This window comes from Odocoileus virginianus, chromosome 27, assembly GCF_023699985.2.
Source record: "Odocoileus virginianus isolate 20LAN1187 ecotype Illinois chromosome 27, Ovbor_1.2, whole genome shotgun sequence".
Taxonomy (NCBI): domain Eukaryota; kingdom Metazoa; phylum Chordata; class Mammalia; order Artiodactyla; family Cervidae; genus Odocoileus; species Odocoileus virginianus.
The window spans coordinates 23,325,379-23,344,277 of NC_069700.1; the positions used below are offsets into that span (position 1 = coordinate 23,325,379).

At 42.0% G+C, this 18,899-nt stretch overlaps 1 protein-coding gene across 5 annotated transcripts in view; it reads right to left on the reverse strand.

Annotated features, from left to right (window-relative positions):
• LOC110149723 (uncharacterized) overlaps positions 1 to 18,899 on the reverse strand; it is an 83,236-nt gene that overhangs the window by 29,975 nt on the left and 34,362 nt on the right. For 3 of the 5 annotated variants that reach the window (XR_011483892.1, XR_011483889.1, XR_011483890.1), the window contains exon 3: positions 5,677 to 5,896. The gene's annotated coding sequence lies outside the window, so the exon portion shown is untranslated. Of the gene's footprint in view, positions 1 to 1,194; positions 1,244 to 4,846; positions 4,899 to 5,676; positions 5,897 to 18,899 lie in introns of those variants that run through there. The other 2 variants (XR_011483891.1, XR_011483894.1) reach the window with 2 other exon arrangements.

Here is an 18,899-nt window from a genome sequence, read left to right on the forward strand (position 1 = left end):
TACTTGGAGTTAGTATAATGTTCTATGCCAATTATATCTCAGTCCAGAGTACTCAATAAAAACCAGAGTTTTGTTTTAATCAGTATGTCCCACTACAAAGGAAATTAAAAGTGATGAATTTTTGTTTACAAAATCATCTTGTGTTAGTCACTGAGTCCTGTTCAACTCTTCAGGACCCCATGGACTGTAACCCACCAGGCTCCTCTGTTCTGATGTATATTCAGATTCCTATTAAAGTTCAAAGAGTTCCAAACTTTGAGAGGCTTTTTTTTTCTTTTTTTTTTTTGAGAGGCTTTTAAGCAGGATATACGATTCCATTTTGGGTACCCTATTATCTGCCACTAATCCACAAGTCTATTTTTACCAAGAGGTCTAATCTTAGGGATTCATTACATTCTCAGAACTGGAGGGAGCACCCACAGAAAATTAGCTTTTTTTAACATGAAGTTTGTAACAGATGCATGATTAAGAAAATAAATCTCTTAAGATAACAATTTTTGGATGGTTCTACATCCTCCAGAATCCCTTGTCTGATTTAAGCTCCTTAATAAATCAAAACATTTGTTCTGAGGTTGCCAACAACCTTGGAAGGTTTTAACAGATGGGACCTCAAATAGCCCTGGGATACTTCAAATTATGTGAAATGATACAAAGCAATATAAAAGATCACTACAATCTTCCCAAGGCTTTACAATATTATAAAAGAAACGATGATTTGCTTAGTTATGGATTTCTGCCTGACCTTGTTTGCAGAGATACTTTTGAGACCTGCCTTTGTGATCACTGAGATAGCCTACATCTGTGACTCAAGTATTATGCCCAAAGCTCTTGCTTTCAGTTTATTGTCAGGGGCGAAAGCAATTTTTTGTGGTTGTAACTCTTGACTTTTTTCCCCCCACTGCACCAGGCAGCATGTGGGATCTTAGTTCCCTGACCAGGAATTGAACCTGAGTCCCCTGCAGCGGAAGTGCAGAGTGCTAACCACTGGACAGCCAGGGAAGTCCCCGTGGCTGTAGCTCTTTATAGATGTCACTCTGCGGATGCCATCACAGTTGCCATCTTCTCCAAGTTGTGTCTGTGATTTGCAAAGATGATGAAAGCAGAGAAATGTAGTGCCTCTGTCCCGTCCCCAGTAACATCTTAGAGACAAATGCAAGACACACACATCCCAGGTGGATTTTTATGTTATGGTACCTTATGTCCATGGGCTTCCCTGGTAGCTCAGCTGGTAAAGAATTCACCTACAATGGAAGAGACCCCGGTTTGATTCCTGGTTTGGGAAGGTCCCCTGGGGAATGGATAGGTACCCACTCCAGTATTCTTGGGCTTCCCTGGTGGCTCAGAAGGTAAAGAATCTGCCTGCAATGCAGGAGACCTGGGTTCGATCCCTGGGTTGGGAAGATGCCCTGGAGGAGGTCATGGCAACTCACCCCAGTATTCTTGCCTGGAGAATCCCATGGACAAAGGAGCCTGGTGGGCTAGAGTTCATGGGGTCGAAGAGTCAGACACATCTATTGGGGTAAACAATATTGCGATAGTTTCAGGTGAGCAGTGAAGGGACTCACCCATGCATATACATGTATCCACTCTCCCCCAAACTCCCCTCCCATCCAGGCTGCCATATAACATTGAGCAGAGTTCCATGTGCTAGACAGTAGGTACTTGTTGGTTACCCATCTTAAATATAGCAGTGTATACATGTTCATCCCAAACCCTCTAGCTATCCCTTCTCCCCATCCTTCCCCCTTGCAACTATAAGTTCATTCTCTAAGTCTGTGAGTCTCTTTTTGTTTTGTGAGTTCATTTGTATCATTTGTTTTTAAATTCCACATATAAAGGATGTCATACAATATTTTTCCCTCTCTGTCTGACTTACTTCACTTAGTATGATAATCTCTAGGTCCATCCTTGTTGCTGTAAATGGCATTGTTTTTAATGGTTGAGTAACATTGTACATATCTACCACATTTTTATCCATTCTTCTATCAATGGACATTTAGATTGCTGCCATATCTTGGCTATTGCAAACAGCACTGCAGTGAACACTGGAGTGCATGCATCCTTTTGGATCATGTGATCATGTTTTTCTCTGGATATATGCCCTGGGTGGGATTACAGGCTCTATTTTTCACTGTTTTAAGGAAATTCCATACTATTCTCCATAGTGGCTGTACCAAGTTACATTCCCACTAACACAGTGTAGGAGGGTTCCCTTGTCTCTACACCCTCTCCAGCATTTATTGTTTGTGGATTTTTTTTGATGATAGCCATTCTGGCTGGTGTGAGGTGATAGCTCATTATAATTTTTATTTGCATTTCTCTAGAGTCCTTTTTTGCCATCTAACTAAACACCATCTCAGCAATCTGTAGTTCTCACTGCCTTCAACACTGTCTACCTCCTCCTCACTTTCACCTGGCTGACTTCTATTTAATTTTGAGGGTTGAATTTTTTAATGTTTCTTTTGGGAAATCTTCCCTGAATTCTTCAGACCAGATCAACCACTCCTTTATCCTCACAGCTTCTTGTGTTTACCTTTCATAGCACTTATGTTATTTTATATTAACTTGTCTATCTCCTTGATGTACTGTAAGTTCCTTGATAGAAGGAAGTGTGTCTAGTCAGCACTATAACACCAGTGCTTAGCAGGCATTCTGCAAATAGTTACTGAATGAATTAAGGGCCTGATCCATCTCAAGCATAAATCATCAGCCCTGAGAAGTCATTTATGTATGTGCATGCGCTCTACAGGAACAGAATAAAATATGAACTGGGAAAATTTAAGGTTCTGTGATCCTGAAGAACAGAATTGTGAGCCACTAATGGCAGTGTATGATTCTTACTATATTCAGAAGGTGTTAGAATTATGGATGAAAAATGTCACTGCCATATCAGTCAACAAAAGATGTTGCCCTCATCAAGTCATCAACCAACTGCAGACACCTCCTGAAACAACTCCCCGCCCCAACACATACACAAGATATTGGCCCCAGATAGCTGAGGTGCACATCAAAGGAATAATTTCAATGAGCTCAGACTCTTGCGTTTTTCCATACATAGAAAAGCACTACATTATTCATTATCTTGGCATATATGCCGCTGCTGCTGCTAAGTTACTTCAGTCGTGTCCGACTCTGTGCGACCCCATAGACTGCAGCCCACCAGGCTCCCCCGTCCCTGGGATTCTCCAGGCAAGAACACTGGAGTGGGTTGCCATTTCCTTCTCCAATGCATGAAAGTGAAAGGTGAAAGTGAAGTCGCTCAGTCGTGTCCGACTCTTAGCCACCCCATGGACTGCAGCCTACCAGGCTCCTCCGTCCATGGGATTTTCCAGGCAAGAGTACTGGAGTGGGGTGCCATTGCCTTCTTCTTGGTATGTACAGTTGTCTTTAATTAACAGTAATCTTTTGAACTTCTGACTACCTGATCTTTGTTACAAAAACTCCTATATATCCTGCCACCCCCAGCTCCCCACCTCTTTGGAGCAGTCCCTCAGAGCTAAGAGGCTGCCTTCTGGGCTTAAATCCTCAGCAAGTCCACTGAATAATACATAACTTTCAAATTTTACATTGTGCATTTTTTCTCAGTTAACAGAATAAAGCATAAAAAAAAGGCAAGATGATTTATTCACTTAACAAACCAGGAATGAGGGCCTACTGGCTGCCAGGACTTGTGAGGGGCTTTGGACATCCTGAGAGATTGTCGTCCTAGAGTTCAAAGCTGAGTGGGTGACAGACTCAGGGAATGGTAAAGGGGGAGGAGACACAAAGGAAATTCAATTCAGCCCCCTCGCTTTACAGTGAAGACCTAGATGATTTCTACAGTGTCTTCCAAATTTGGAAAACCAAATTTCAGAAACTGGGGTTTTCCTTTTCATATGACCACACTTTTTCCCAGCTTCAATTTGTCTGTCCCTAAAAAGGGAACACTGTGGGACTGCCCTCATGGTCCAGTGGTTAGGAATCCATCTGCCAAAGCAGGGGACACAGGTTCCATCCCTGGTCCAGGAAGATTCCACATGCTGTGGAGCAACCAAGCCCATGTACCGTAGCTACAGATCCCAAGTGCCTAGAGCCTGTGCTCCGCAACTAGAGAAAGTGTGTGTGCAGCGATGAAGACCTACTACTACTAAAAATAAGTTAATTAATTACAAGGGAGCAGTGTATCAGTGATACTCTGAAACCACAGCCAACATAAGCTCACCTTGGAAGGGAAAAAGAAAATGAATGGTATGCCAAAGCTGCCTGGAAGGATACATTTTTATTTGTAATTCTGGCATCATAAATGCTTTAGGGGGGAAAAAAATCACATCTTCATGAAATAGTTAAAAATGATCATGAATTAAAATCATCAAGCTGCATTAGTAGATATGGAAAGAATATGACCACATGATCGTTTGATTCCAACATTTCATTGACCAAAAACTGGTTTTCAAAGAGACACTGTATTAAATTGAGAGTGAATTAGTTTTTAATGGACATTTTACAAGTTCTGGTCAGGTGACCATTTGTGCACATTTCAAGGTGTTGATGTCATGCAGAGGTAAGCCAAATGGTTTGCATCAGATGAGAGATGAGGAAGTGGCCTGTCAAAGGCTTTTGCTCTTGAATGAAACAGGGCTTATTCATAGGGTGTGTGCCCCAACATAGGAGACAAGACTAAGGCAGCCTGGAATTAAAAGGTTGAAAACATCTACATCTTCAAGTCGGAAAACCAAAAATGCTTCTGGAGGAGAGTGGATGCCTTACATATCTCTGTTTCACTCCCATGACCCCTGTTTCCTGGAGCTCTGAATACCCACGGATGGGTTTCACACATCCTAGTTTTATACTTAAGAAGGTCACTGACCTTGAAGGACTTCACATGTGCAAAAAGTTATACTGTAGAGTTTGTAGATTGCCTGTTGAGGATAGTTGTTATGTTATTATAATATTATGTATACATACATGAATTATACTATTACATGTACCTACATGAACATACACATTATTACATATACTGCTGCTGCTGCTAAGTCACTTCAGTCGTGTCCGACTCTTTGTGACCCCATGGTCTGTAGCCTGTCAGGCTCCTCTGTCCATGGGATTCTCCAGGCGAGAATTCAGTTCAGTTCAGTTCAGTTCAGTTGCTCAGCTGTGTCCAACTCTTTACGACCCCATGAATCGCAGCACGCCAGGCCTCCCTGTCCATCACCAACTCCTGGAGTTTATCCAAACTCATGTCCATCGAGTCAGTGATGCCATCCAGGCTTACTGGCAAGTAATTACTGGCAAGGTACTGTAGTAACTTGCCATGTCCTCCTCTAGGGGATCTTCCTGACCCAGGGACTGAACCCGGGTCTCTGATGTCTACTGCATTTGTGGGCGGGTTCTAGAGAAGGAAACAGCAACCCACTCCAGTATTCTTGCCTGGAGAATCCCATGGGCAGAGGAGCCTGGCAGATACAGTCCATGGGGGTCACAAAGAGTCGGACATGACTGAGCGACTTTCACTTTTGCTTCTTTACCACTAGAGCCACTTGTCACTATTATATACACAAGCATACACATTATCCATATACATGTCACTATTACATACTTACACATACACATTATTTACACATATGTTTCACTGTTACATAAACATATATACATTATTATAACTACTGGGGCTAATTTCATTAATAAATCAGACTATACCTCAGTCAAACTTCGGACATGATTTTCCCAGTCTTTTTGATTTTACAGTCCGTAAGGTGGGTGGAAAAAAGCTTTTCTTCTGTCGGTTGTTTAGTAGAGTAGCAGCATTATTGTTTCTTCAAGTAGAAAAGTTTCTTTCAAGTAGAAAAGTCACACGTTGCACCTCATCTCAGAGATTCAAACAGCTTTTAATTTATATGTTGATTTCATGTGATCTGGACTGGAATGCAATGGAATTAATTAGGCACGCTCACCACAGTGAGAGCAAAACACCCTGCATTTTCTAATTATATGAGTACTGAAGCTTGGATGATAGATGATGGGGGAAAATCCCTAGGCAGGAATTGTGGTGTGCTTTCTCATTTTTCACAGCACTTATTTCCTTTAATATACATTGTGAAACATGTGCCTTCTTTCCTTCGACTGTTCCCCTTATCAGTGATGTGAGGCTGGTCACCTGCCTTCTGCAATTCTCTGTACTTGCTTCAACTCTGTGAGGCTTATTCCCTTTCTCAACTGCCCACTTTTAGAGATAAGGGATTAAGGATATATTGTAAAAGAATGTATAACTTATTTTATTATTATGAGTTGCATTTGAGGGTACTCTGTATCTTTTAGGCTATTTTAGAGATATATGTGATTTGTTTAGAGATATATGTGATTTGAATTTGTTTACAAATACAATTTTCTCAAATTTGGGATTATGACCCCATTTTGCAGTGGAGCTTTTAATGTTGTGTGCCTGATACACAGTGAGGCCAAACAAACTGAAAGGTCAGAGTTTGGAGCAGAGTAAGGTTCATTGCAATGCCATGCAAGGAGATCTGTGGCTCATGCCCTGAAAAGCTTCTCACTCCCGGAAGGGGTTTCATCAAAGCATCTTAAAACGGCAGGTGGGGTGGGGGGAGGTCTCAGGGTACCTGATCAGCTCGTGCACAATTCTCTGGTTGGCTGACGGTGAGACAGCAGGATGGTGTCACAGGGGTTAACAGTTTCTGTCCTTAGGCTTCAGGAGGCCTAGGGGTACGTGCTCAGGGTCATCAAGTACTTCCTCCAGTTGGTGGTGGTGGTGGTGGGGTGGTTTCACTTTTGCAAAACAACTCAGGAAATTTGCATCAAATGCTCTTTTCTAGGTACTTCACAGAGGAGTTAAGCAGAGGATATGGGGGAAGGCCTGTCTTGGGAGGATCCCCTCGGTCTCGCTTGATTACAGAGGGGATGTGCTGTGTGTATGCCTTGTCAAGTTCTCCTTGCTGGTCTGTAGGGAGCCAGGGCTAGAAGCCAAAGTCTGATGGCAGAGTCTGCGTTCTTCCTCCATCACTTTCTGAGTAAACCATACTCCTCCTCCAGGCCAGTCACTCCAGCATCAACAGGGTACCCAACCTATGGTGATTACTCAACAGATGCTTTGGAACTGATGCCAACCCTAATTGTAGACTTGCTCACCTTACTACATGAACAGGCCTTGGCAGGAAGTGGAAAGCAAAGCAGACACACAAAGAGGTGAACGTGGGCTCAGAAAGCCACATGCTGCTTCCCTCCCCCCTTCCCCAGCCCAGAGGAGAAAGACTTCAAAATGACCCCAAATTAATTCTGCATAAGTAGGACAAAGAATGCAAAGCCACTATTGCCAACTCACTTGAGAGATGGCTAGGAATGAATTTGGTTCCAACTGAGCAGAAACTGAATTTTGGCATCCACTCAGCTCAGAAATAAGGTCAGTTGTTTAAAACTGTGTCCCAAGAAAAGCCTGAGTGTCACAGGTGATTATCTTCAAACTTTTGCAGCATCCCAGGGGACCCAACATCAGTGGTAGCATGCGTTCCCCGAGAGTGTTTGCATAAGCGCTGATGAGAGCCTTACTCTCAGCTTGGTTTTTGTATTCACAGGGTTTACCCTGTCATTTAAACATCTCATTTCCCTACAGTAACAATTTTTGGCTTGTGTCCATCTTGCGTATCCTTCTCAGGGCAGACAAGCCATCATTCTCTTTGTTCTTAAGGAGGCAACCAATTATGGCTTTTTTTACTTAGGACTCTGAAACATGGCATTTGGGACAGGCTTACTTTCATCCACAGCTTCCTAGGGCATAATCTAATTACCAATAAGGTACACAATGCCCACAGTTATGTGGAGAGCCCTGGAGTAAATGCTCTGTATTGACCAGAGACAGAAATAACAGAGAATTAATTCATGAGCCAGCATTTAATAAGCACACCAAACCTTATTGAATATTAGATATGCCACTTGGTGGTAGCTAAGTGGGGAAAATTCTCAAGAGATTCCCCCAGTGGCTTGGTGGGACCAATGTCCCATCCAGTGCTGATGAAGCCATAGGGTTTAGCCAATTCTGCCCTGCTCACGTTTCAGTGAAGACAAACAGGTCCTATCTACTCTTCCACTGGAGGGACAACAGCAAGTTCCCCAAGAGGATGCTGATTGTCAGGTACGGAGAAGAAGGGAAAAGAGCAGGTATGAGGGTTCTTGGATGCGGGGGTTAAAGACCAGCTCTCTTGGGAGTCAACCCATTAGCAGTGTCCAGTCTTCAGTCCAAAAAATCTCCATGGAGGAGCTGGATGTAATTTCTCCCTCCTGAGAGTCATACAGCTTAAAGTTCCCGGAATGAATTTCCAACACATATGTGTGTATTTGTGCAGGGCAGAGGGGTGGTTCCATACGTCCAAGTAATTCTCTCACTCCACCAGGGTGTCCCACAATTCAACCCAATTCTAACACTACAGTTGGTCCTTCCAGTCTGTGGGTTCTATATCTGCAGATACGAAAGACCTGCTATGCTGTGCCATTTTATAGCAGGGATTTGAGTATCCTCAGAATTTGGTATCCTAGAGGGTCCTGGAACCAACCTCCATATGTGTGGGGACGACCTGGAGACAGTGTCACATCCTACAGGTTTAGGACTCAGTCTCCCCATCCAGTTCAGACACCCATTACAAGCCCAGGTTGCCACTTGGGCTTCTGACCAACGGGCTGTAGATCAAAGGTTCTCACAGCCCCTTCCTCGGGTTTGATTAATTTGCTAGAGTGACTCAGAGAACTGGGAACATTTTACTTACTAGATTACGGACTTCTTTCTTTTTTTTTTTTTTTTAATGATATAACTCGGGTACAACCAGGTAATACCTGACAATTGTCCCTAGAACTTTTCATCTAAATAACAGAATAACAAGACAGACACTTAGAAAAGACTCCCTTAAATTGAAAAATAGCATAGTATCAAAAACGGACAAATTTATTGTCCTCATCTTTGAGGTTCATGAAAAAAAAAAACTGCCACCTTCCACCAAGATAAATAGATACAAATAGCCTTTATGACAGGGGTTAGAGAGGACAGGATTTTCAGAGTTGATCTCCCTGTGTCACTTAGTCACTCTGCCTCTGGGATATCTGCCACTTTCAGGCTCAGGCGACACTCCCTGGGACTTCTTGTCCCTTTCTCGTGCTGTGCTGTGCTTAGTCGCTCAGTCATGTCCAACTCTTTGTGACCCCATGGACTGCAGTCCACCAGGCTCCTCTGTCCATGAAGATTCTCCAGGCAAGAGTACTGGAGTGGGTTGCCCTGTGTTAGACAGGAACAAAAAGCAAGACTTGCCTTGTCTGATGCTTCAGCTCTGCAAGATCTGGGATGAATTGCACTTCTGCGGAGGAGCAGAAAGTGTGCAGCTCTGCATCAGCAAGGGTCTCACACCTATCAATCCCATCTCAGGCAAGGCCCGTGTTGTCATGAGGGTAGCATCAGGGGCAGGTGGTATAGGAGACGAAGACAAAAAGATCTCAATTCTGCTCGGTCACTAAATGGTTCCTAGTGCTGGACTGTAATCATTTAACTTTTCTGGCCCTTAATTTCCTCAATATTAATCAGAGAATTAAATGAAAAAAATTGTAGAATAATGTGTCTAGTAGGATCCCATTTCCTTTTTTGTTTTGATAATATTAAAAACCCCTTTATAGGAATTCCCTGGTGTCCAGTGGTTAGGATTTGGTGCCTGGGTTCAATCCCTGATTGGGGAACAAAGATCCCGTAAATTGTAGTCCAAAACAAAAGCCCACTCCCCCGCAAAATCCCTTTATTACCAAGAGAGGGAGGAGGATAGGATAAATTGGGAGACTGATATTGATATATATATACATTACTATGTATAAAATAGGCTTCCCAAGTGGCTTAGTAGTAAAGAATTCGCCTGCCAAAGCAGGAGATGCAGGAGATGTGGGTTCGATCCCTGGGTCGGGTAGGTCCCCTGGAAAAGGAAATGGCAACCCACTCCAGTATTTTTGCCTGGAAAAATCTCGTGGACAGAGGAGCCTGGCAGGCTACAGTACATGGGGTCACAAGAGTTGGACATGACTTAGTGACTAAACTACTACCATTATTCTTGCCTGGGAAATCTCATGGACAGAGAAGCGGTCTATAGTTCATGGTGTTGCAAAGAGTTGGACATAACTGAGCATGCACGTGTATAAAATAGATGATTAAGGAGAAGCTACTGTATAGCACAGGGAACTCTACTCAATGCCCCTTGGTGACTTAAATGGGAAGGAAATCTAAAAAAGAGGGGCTGTACATATACATATAATTGATTCACCTTGCGGTACAGCAGAAACAAACCCAATGTGTAAAGCAACTATCCTCCAATAAAAATTAATAAAAAGCCTTCAAATATGTGTTATGTGTACCACACACATATACTGTATATATATAGATACACACATAGAGAATGCATATATACACACACTGATACACACAACATCAATGCCAGCATCTACACATAGATACAAATATGCATGCAGGGATAAACACAAAGAAAGCTTTTAAGATAAGTTATTCTAGAGGGACAAGCAGAAAGCTTGGATATTTGGCCCCTGGGTCTTACTTAGCATCACTGGCAGTAAGTGGGCTGAGTCAAGGACGGCTCCTCCTGGGAGCTGGGGCGGTGAGACTTCAACTCAATTTCTCACAAGGTTATCAGGTGCTAGCAGATAATGGTCCTGGAAACCTGGGAACAGTTAGCATCTATGCTCACCCTTTTGGTACCCAAGGGCAAAGTTATTTTTTCCTACTTGCAAACACATCCCAATACTTGCCCCATAGAGGCAGGATCCTTCTTCTGGAGCACAACCCCATGGTATGTCTAGTGATATCTATTCCAAATTTTCCATTTATAGAAGGAAAGGGACCCCTGAGATAACTTCCTATCTTCCCTGAGGTCCAACCTGCAACTAAAGGATGCTTGCAGGTATCCATGAGCCCTTAACTTGATTGGCATTTAAAGTGCTGACCTGAAAGTGGGAGTGGGGAGTGCTGGCTGGGGAGTGGGGATGAAGGTAGTGAGGGGTGAGATTGCTAATGTTTACTATACTTTTATAGCATGTGTTCACTATGCTTTTACTTGTTAAAATGAGCACACATGTATAATCAGAAACCTCATTAATAAAAGCAGGCACTAAGTATGCTTTCCAAGTGCAAAGTATGGCCATTATTTCAAGGAACATGCTGATTTGCTGTCCTGTGACTTTTCATGTTATTAAAAACACTTGGTCAAGCATTTGGGTTTTGCTTCTGCTGACTATATATATATATATATATATATATTTGTAAAAGCATTGATCAAGATTCATTGTTACCAGATTCGCAAGATAGAAATAGAGATATTTTAATATTCATCCAGATCTTCTAAGACATTGAGAGTTTAAAGATGCTTTTAAAACATGAGGTAATGTTGGAAAGAAATTAAAGCTCCTGGGTACCCTAGCCAAGAGTCAATTTGAACAAAGAAAGAGGTAATTGGATTAAAACTGAGTTTAAAAAAAAAAAAAAAAAAAAAAAAAAACCAACAACAACTGACTTTCAGAGCTAAGAGAATCACAGGGGGAAAAAAAAAACAATTTGACTCTGAAACACCCCTACAGTGTCTGATCCTTCTGACCCTTCAGCTTCTTATTCCTCTGCATAGATTCTTCAGGAACACACCCTTTACAACCAGTTCTAACATTGCAGCTCTCTGTGAGTTAAGATGACAAGAAAAAGTATATGTGCCACATGGATTAATCCTCGAAGAGAAGGATGCATGTGGCTTTTGTATCCCTGACATTCAATTCAAGCAGAACTTGCAGGACTTATTCTTAATGGTTTCTTAAGCTAATAGGATAATATTTTGGAAATGGATCAACCGCTTAACAAAATGTCGTTCGGTTACCACATCTCATTTTCTCATAAGGCAATAAAGATAGCTGTGTCAGGACACTGATGATTTTCCAGATGGTTCTGGAATAAGTCAAATCCTAGTCTTCAGTCAAATTGGTTAATTGCTCTAGGATTCAAAAGTGGGGAACTTCTTGGTAATTTACATGAATAAATAAAAGGAAAAAAGCTTGCCTAAGCTCCACAAGCAGGTAATTTGTGAGATGGAAGAGAGGAAAGAAAGAGGGAAAGGAAAAAGGAACAAAAAACTCATTTGACCTGTGCCTATTTATTTATTTGGTTGTAGTGAGTCTTAGTGGCCACACGCGGCATGTGGGATCCTAGTTCCCCAACCAGGGATTGAACATGAATCTCCTGCATTGGAGGGTGGATTCCTAACCACTGGACAACCAGGGAGGTCTCAGATCTGTACCCCTTTAGAATCAAAAGTTAACAGGGTCCTCTTAGCTGCTGTGGATGCTCTTTTCCTGGATTCAGGGTGCAACTCTCCTACTTCTCCCAGACTGGAAAATAACAGCAGTGATCTCCCTGCTCAGTGATCTGCGTTATTCAGCTTCTGAAAGTGAAAGTGTTCAGTCGCTCAGTGGTGTCCAGCTTCTGTGAGACCCCATGGATTGTGGTCCACCAGACTCTTCTGTCCATGGAACTCTCCAGGCCAGAATACTGGAGTAGGTGGCCATTCCCTTCTCCAGGGGATCTTCTTGACCCAGGGACGGAACCCAGGTGGTCTGCATTGTAGGCAGATTCTTTACCAGCTGAGCCATCAGGGAAGCCCACTCAGCTTCTGAGGTGGCTGTCAAAGGCAGCCAGCTCATTCAACACAGTCACCTAGGCGGCATTTCAGATTTGTGGGTAGAACTGCGTCAATGCCATTCCATCCAAAGTTGAGGGCATGACTCCAGAAGTATGTCTGCACCAAAAAGTTGAGCTTTTTGCCTGGTTTCCACAGATTGGATAAAATAATCCAATAATTAAATGTTGTTTTCTATTGAGTAAGTCTTCTTGAGAGGAAATTTTACAAAGACCTGACCTGAAAAATTGTATGTGTGTATGAATTTTAATGGCAGGCAAATAATCAACATGGATTGTGTAAATTTACCACAGAGGCTTTCTGTGGTAAATATCCTAACATTTCAAACAATGTACTTAAATTATTACTAAGATTTCTTAAAGATCCCCTGGAGAAGGGAATGGCTACCCACTCCAGTATTCTTGCCTGGAGAATCCCATAGACAGACAAGTCTGGGGGCTACAATCCACGGTGTCTTAAAGAGTTGGACACAACTGAGTGACTAACACTTTCACCTTTATGGCCTCTTAAAAGCATCCAATCTATTATCTATCCCCTTGTCTTCCTTCTCAACTGTTTGAGAAACATTTTGGCAAAAGTAATTTTTTTCATTTTCCCTTCTGCATTTGTATTTTTTCAAGTTACTGTTTTACAGATGATTTATTTATATTGACTGCTGTGATTCCCAAACACCAGAAGGCTCATGTTTATGCATTTATATCCCCTGGGACTCCACAAAGCAACTGCTTTCATGGCATTTGGATCCATCCTTCTCATACAGATGAGTTTCTATGAGAATTTTCACAAGGTGAAAATGCTAGTGCATTTTCCTGCAATTTTATCTTGGAATGATTTGGGGCTTGAGAACAGTCATTAAAAAGAAAAGAGAAGGAGAGCTACCCATCTATGGTATGATTAAAATAATTAAAGATCAGAGTGCTTTAAAAGATAATTTTTTCCAGTGCTTTGTAATTTCCAAAAAATTAAGAAAATATAGCATTTGAAGTTTTGTTATTAGTTTGGTAGGTACCCAGAAGGTGCAAATCTGCTGTAAGACAAGGATTGACTTTTCCAACTTACATCTCTTGGTTCACATTCCTGATGGAAGTGGTTGAGGTAATCCATCTTTGAAAGCTATACCAGAAAATATGAAATATGAAGTCATTCGTGCATTCAAAATTCATCTATTGAGTGCCTTATTGGGGAAGTTGAAAGATGCTAAGATGAACTGAGCCATCATATCGTTCTGTGATGTCTAAGTGACATCTCTCTTTTAGGATACATAATTTGCTTATTTCTCTCCTTAGGATCTTATGTTGCACTCAGCCCGATGTCATCTGCCTTGTACTGGTTGCTCTCTGTTCTCAGAAATTTTTAGTGTTATTTGTAGCCGAGGAGGGCTGTGCTCGAAGATTTGGGTACATCCTTTGCTGCATCACTGTCACACTCCATCTTTCTGTGTACCTCCTGCTCTCAGGCCATCTAGGGTCGTTTGGGAGGCTGGGACAGCTATGGATTGTTTCGTCTGCTTACCATACTTCCTCATCCAACTTCTTTAGATTATAGCACTCCTTTTCTTTTTTTTTTTTCATTTATTTTTATTAGTTGGAGGCTAATTACTTTACAATATTGTAGTGGTTTTTGCCATACATTGACATGAATCAGCCATGGATCTACATGTGTTCCCCATCCTGAACCCCCCTCCCACCTCCTTCCTCATCCCATCCCTCTGGGTCATCCCAGTGCACCAGCCCTGAGCACTTGTCTCATGCATCCAACCTGGACTGGCGATCTGTTTCACATGTGATAATATACATGTTTCGAAGCTGCTCTCTCAGATCATCCCACCCTCGCCTTCTCCCATAGAGTCCAAAAGTTTGTTCTATACATCTGTGTCTCTTATTCTGTCTTGCATATAGGATTATCATTACCATCTTTCTAAATTCCATATATATGCATTAGTATACTGTATTGGTGTTTATCTTTCTGGCTTACTTCACTCTGTATAATGGGCTCCAGTTTCATCCATCTCATTAGAACTGATTCAAATGAATTCTTTTTAATGGCTGAGTAATAGTCCATTGTGTATATGTACCACAGCTTTCTTATCCATTCGTCTGCTGATGGGCATCTAGGTTGCTTCCACGTCCTGGCTATTATAAACAGTGATGCGATGAACATTGGGGTACACGTGTCTCTTTCAGATCTGGTTTCCTTAGTGTGTATGCCCAGGAGTGGGATTGCTGGGTCATATGGCAGTTCTATTTCCAGTTTTTTAAGGAATCTCCACACTGTTCTCCATAGTGGCTATACTAGTTTGCATTCCCACCAACAGTGTAAGAGGGTTCCCTTTTCTCCACACCCTCTCCAGCATTTATTGCTTGCAGACTTTTGGATAACAGCCATTCTGACTGGCATGTAATGGTACCTTACTGTGGTTTTGATTTGCATTTCTCTGTTAATGAGTGATGTTGAGCATCTTTTCATGTGTTTGTTAGCCATCTGTATGTCTTCTTTGGAGAAATGTCTGTTTAGTTCTTTGGCCCATTTTTTGATTGGGTCATTTATTTTTCTGGAATTGAGCTGCAGGTGTTGCATGTATATTTTTGAGATTAATCCTTTGTCTGTTGCTTCATTTGCTATTATTTTCTCCCATTCTGAAGGCTGTCTTTTCACCTTGCTTATAGTTTTTTGTTGTGCAAAAACTTTTAAGTTTAATTACGTCCCATTTGTTATTTTTGCTTTTATTTCCAATATTTTGGGAGGTGGGTCATAGAGGATCTTGCTGTGATTTATGTCGGAGAGTGTTTTGCCTATGTTCTCCTCTAGGAGTTCTATAGTTTCTGGTCTTACATTTAGATCTTTAATCCATTTTGAGTTTATTTTTGTGTATGGTGTTAGAAAGTGTTCTAGTTTCATTCTTTTACAGGTGGTTGACCAGTTTTCCCAGCACCACTTGTTAAGGAGGTTTTCTTTTTCCCATTGTATATTCTTGCCTCCTTTGTCGAAGATAAGGTGTCCATAGGTACGTGAATTTATCTCTGGGCTTTCTATTCTGTTCCATTGATCTATATTTCTGTCTTTGTGCCAGTACCATACTGTCTTGATGACTGTGGCTTTGTAGTATAGTCTGAAGTCAGGAAGGTTGATTCCTCCAGTTCCATGCTTCTTTCTTAAGACTGCTTTGGCTATTTGAGGTTTTTTGTATTTCCATGCAAATTGTGAAATTATTTGTTCTAGTTATGTGAAGAATACCATTGGTAGCTTGATAGGGATTGCATTGAATCTATAGATTGTTTTGGGTAGTATACTCATTTTCACAATATTGATTCTTTCAATCCATGAACACAGTATATGGTATATTTTTCCATCTATTTGTGTCCTCTTTGATTTCTTTCATCAGTGTTTTATAGTTTTCTATGTATAGGTCTTTTGTTTCTTTAGGTAGATATACTCCTAAGTATTTTATTCTTTTTGTTGCAATGGTGAATGGTATTGTTTCCTTAATTTCTCTTTCTGTTTTCTCATTGTTAGTGTATAGGAATGCAAGGGGTTTCTGTGTGTTAATTTTATATCCTGCAACTTTACTATATTCATTGATTAGCTCTAGTAATTTTCTGGTAGAGTCTTTAGGGTTTTCTATGTAGAGGACCATGTCATCTGCAAACAGTGAGAGTTTTACTTCTTTTCCTATCTGGATTCCTTTTATTTCTTCTTCTGCTCTGATTGCTGTGGCCAAAGCTTCCAAAACTATGTTGAATAGTAGTGGTGAGAGTGGGCACCCTTGTCTTGTTCCTGCCTTTAGGGGAAATGCTTTCAATTTTTCACCACTGAGGATAATGTTTATACAGCACTCCTTTTCTTTGGATAATTGTTCCACTTTTTTTTTTTTTCTTATTATTCTGGTGGGGCTTCTCCCCCACCCCACCCCAGGGTGCAGTAATGGTCATGTGACCCACTCAAGGCCAACCAGAGCCCCATTTGAAATTCATTTGGGAATGGAGAGAAGTCCTCTCTGCGTCTGGGCCTAAGGCCAGGGGTCCTCTAAGCCAGCTTCTCCCCTGTGTGGGGGATAAAACCAGTGGGGGGCAGGGGGAGCAGGAATGGGTGATGGAAAAGGAGGTGGTGAGTCCTGGTGTCTGGGAGCCCCTCTGCCCTCAGAGCAGATTCCTGCAGCTTACTTCTCAGACATGGGAATTACCCCAGCATCCTTCCCTGATAACCAATATATGTCATTTTTATTCCCTTCTTAAATTAGTTTGATTTGGGTGTCTGTTTCTTATAATCTAAAGAGCCCAAGCTAATAGAGTCATTCCTTACTGAGCTGCCCCATTACTGCCCATTTTACCATGAATAGTTCAATTTTCAGATAACTATATTACTCTCTTCCAATCCTTCCACAATGTAATCATCAACTCTGTCTTTCCTGGTGTCCTTTCTCAGTCTCTTCTCCCATCTTTCCAAAGGGACAGCTAAGATAATTTGCACCAATGTCTTGACAGCCTGGTCTTTTCCAGTAACATGTTTAAACACTCTGAGAGGGGTATATATATACCCCCAATGTATTTGGAGAAGGAAATGGCAACCCACTTCAATATTCTTGCCTGGAGAATCCCATGGACAGAGGAGCCTGGCGGGCTATAGCCCATGGGATTGTAAGAGTTGGACATGACTTAGCAACTAAACCAATTTATTTATTTATTTAATACAGTGATGGGAGCTACAGATGCTATGGCAAACCAGTGAAAGAGATGCTTGTTACCCTCAAAGCCTCTGTAAGACCCCTATATCTGTGTAATCCAGTCTTACATAAAAGAGCCATGGGACTTTTCCAGTGGTCCAGTGGCTAAGACTCTGTGCTCCTAATGCAGGGGGCCCAAGTTTGATCCCTAGTCAGGGAACTATATCCTATATGCCTCAACTAAGAGTTTGTATGCCAAAACTAAAGAACCCGCATGCCACAATGAAGACTGGAGATCCAGAGTGCCACAGCTAAGAGCTGGCACAGCCAAACGAAAAATTTATTATTAGAGAAAAAAAAAAAAGAGCCATATGGTACCACTTCACAGAGATGCCCAGACACTCTCATCATGGAATCTCTTTACTTTTTGCCATGAACTGCAGGGTCTTTATTTTCATAGTAGCCTGTACAGGTATTGTTATAGGGTGAGACCCACCATTATCGAGAAGATGCTTGGTTAAAATTATTTTTCAAAATGAAGTAAGTTTCCAATATCCGAATAAAGAACAACTATTCTACAGATGGGGCTTCCCTTGTGACTCAGTGGTAAAGAATCCACTTGTAATACAGGAGTCACAGGTTTCATCCCTGGGTTGGGAAGATCCCCCGGAAAAGGGAATGGCTACCCACTCCAGTATTCTTGCCTGGGAAATCCCATGGATAGAGAAGTCTGGTGGGCTATAGTCCATGGGGTTGCAAAAGAGTTGGACATGACTTAGTGACTAAACAGTAGCAACAATTCTGCAGATAACAGAGGGAAAGTGTGCATAGCATTCCAGGGCAGAAGAGGTAGGGAGAATGGGTGGTGGGTATTAAGGAATCACTTAGGAATTAATCGAAAAAGGAAATGGCAACCCACTCCAGTGTTCTTGCCAGGAAAATCCCGTGGACAGAGGAGCCTGGCAGGCTACAGTCCATGGGGTTGCTAAGAGTTGGACACAACGGGAACTAATAGAAGATAACCCATGATAGGGCCTAATTGGTATTTCTGGAGTTACAAAATGCCTGGGTGTGAGTGACATTTGTCTGGAAACTGCTAAAGGATTGGACATCCTATAACACAGCATGCTAAGTTGCTTCAGTCACGTCTGACTCTTTGAGGCCATGGACCGTAACCTCTAGGCTCCTTTATCCATGGGATTGTCCAGGCAAGAATACTGGAGTGGGTAGCCTTTCCCTTCTCCAGGGGATCTTCCTGCCCCAGAGATTGAACTCATGTCCCTTACATCTCCTGCATTGCAGGTAAGTTCTTTACCACTTTGGTAAAGAATCTGCCTGCAATGCAGGAGACCTGGGTTCGATCCCTGGGTTGGGAAGATCCCCTGGAGAAGGGAAAGGCTACCCACTCCAGTATTCTGGCCTGGAGAATTCCACAGACTGTATAATCCTTGGGGTCGCAAAGAGTCAGATACAATTGAGAGACTTTCACTTTCACTTTCTTTACCACTAGCGCCACCTGGGAAGCCCTATAACAC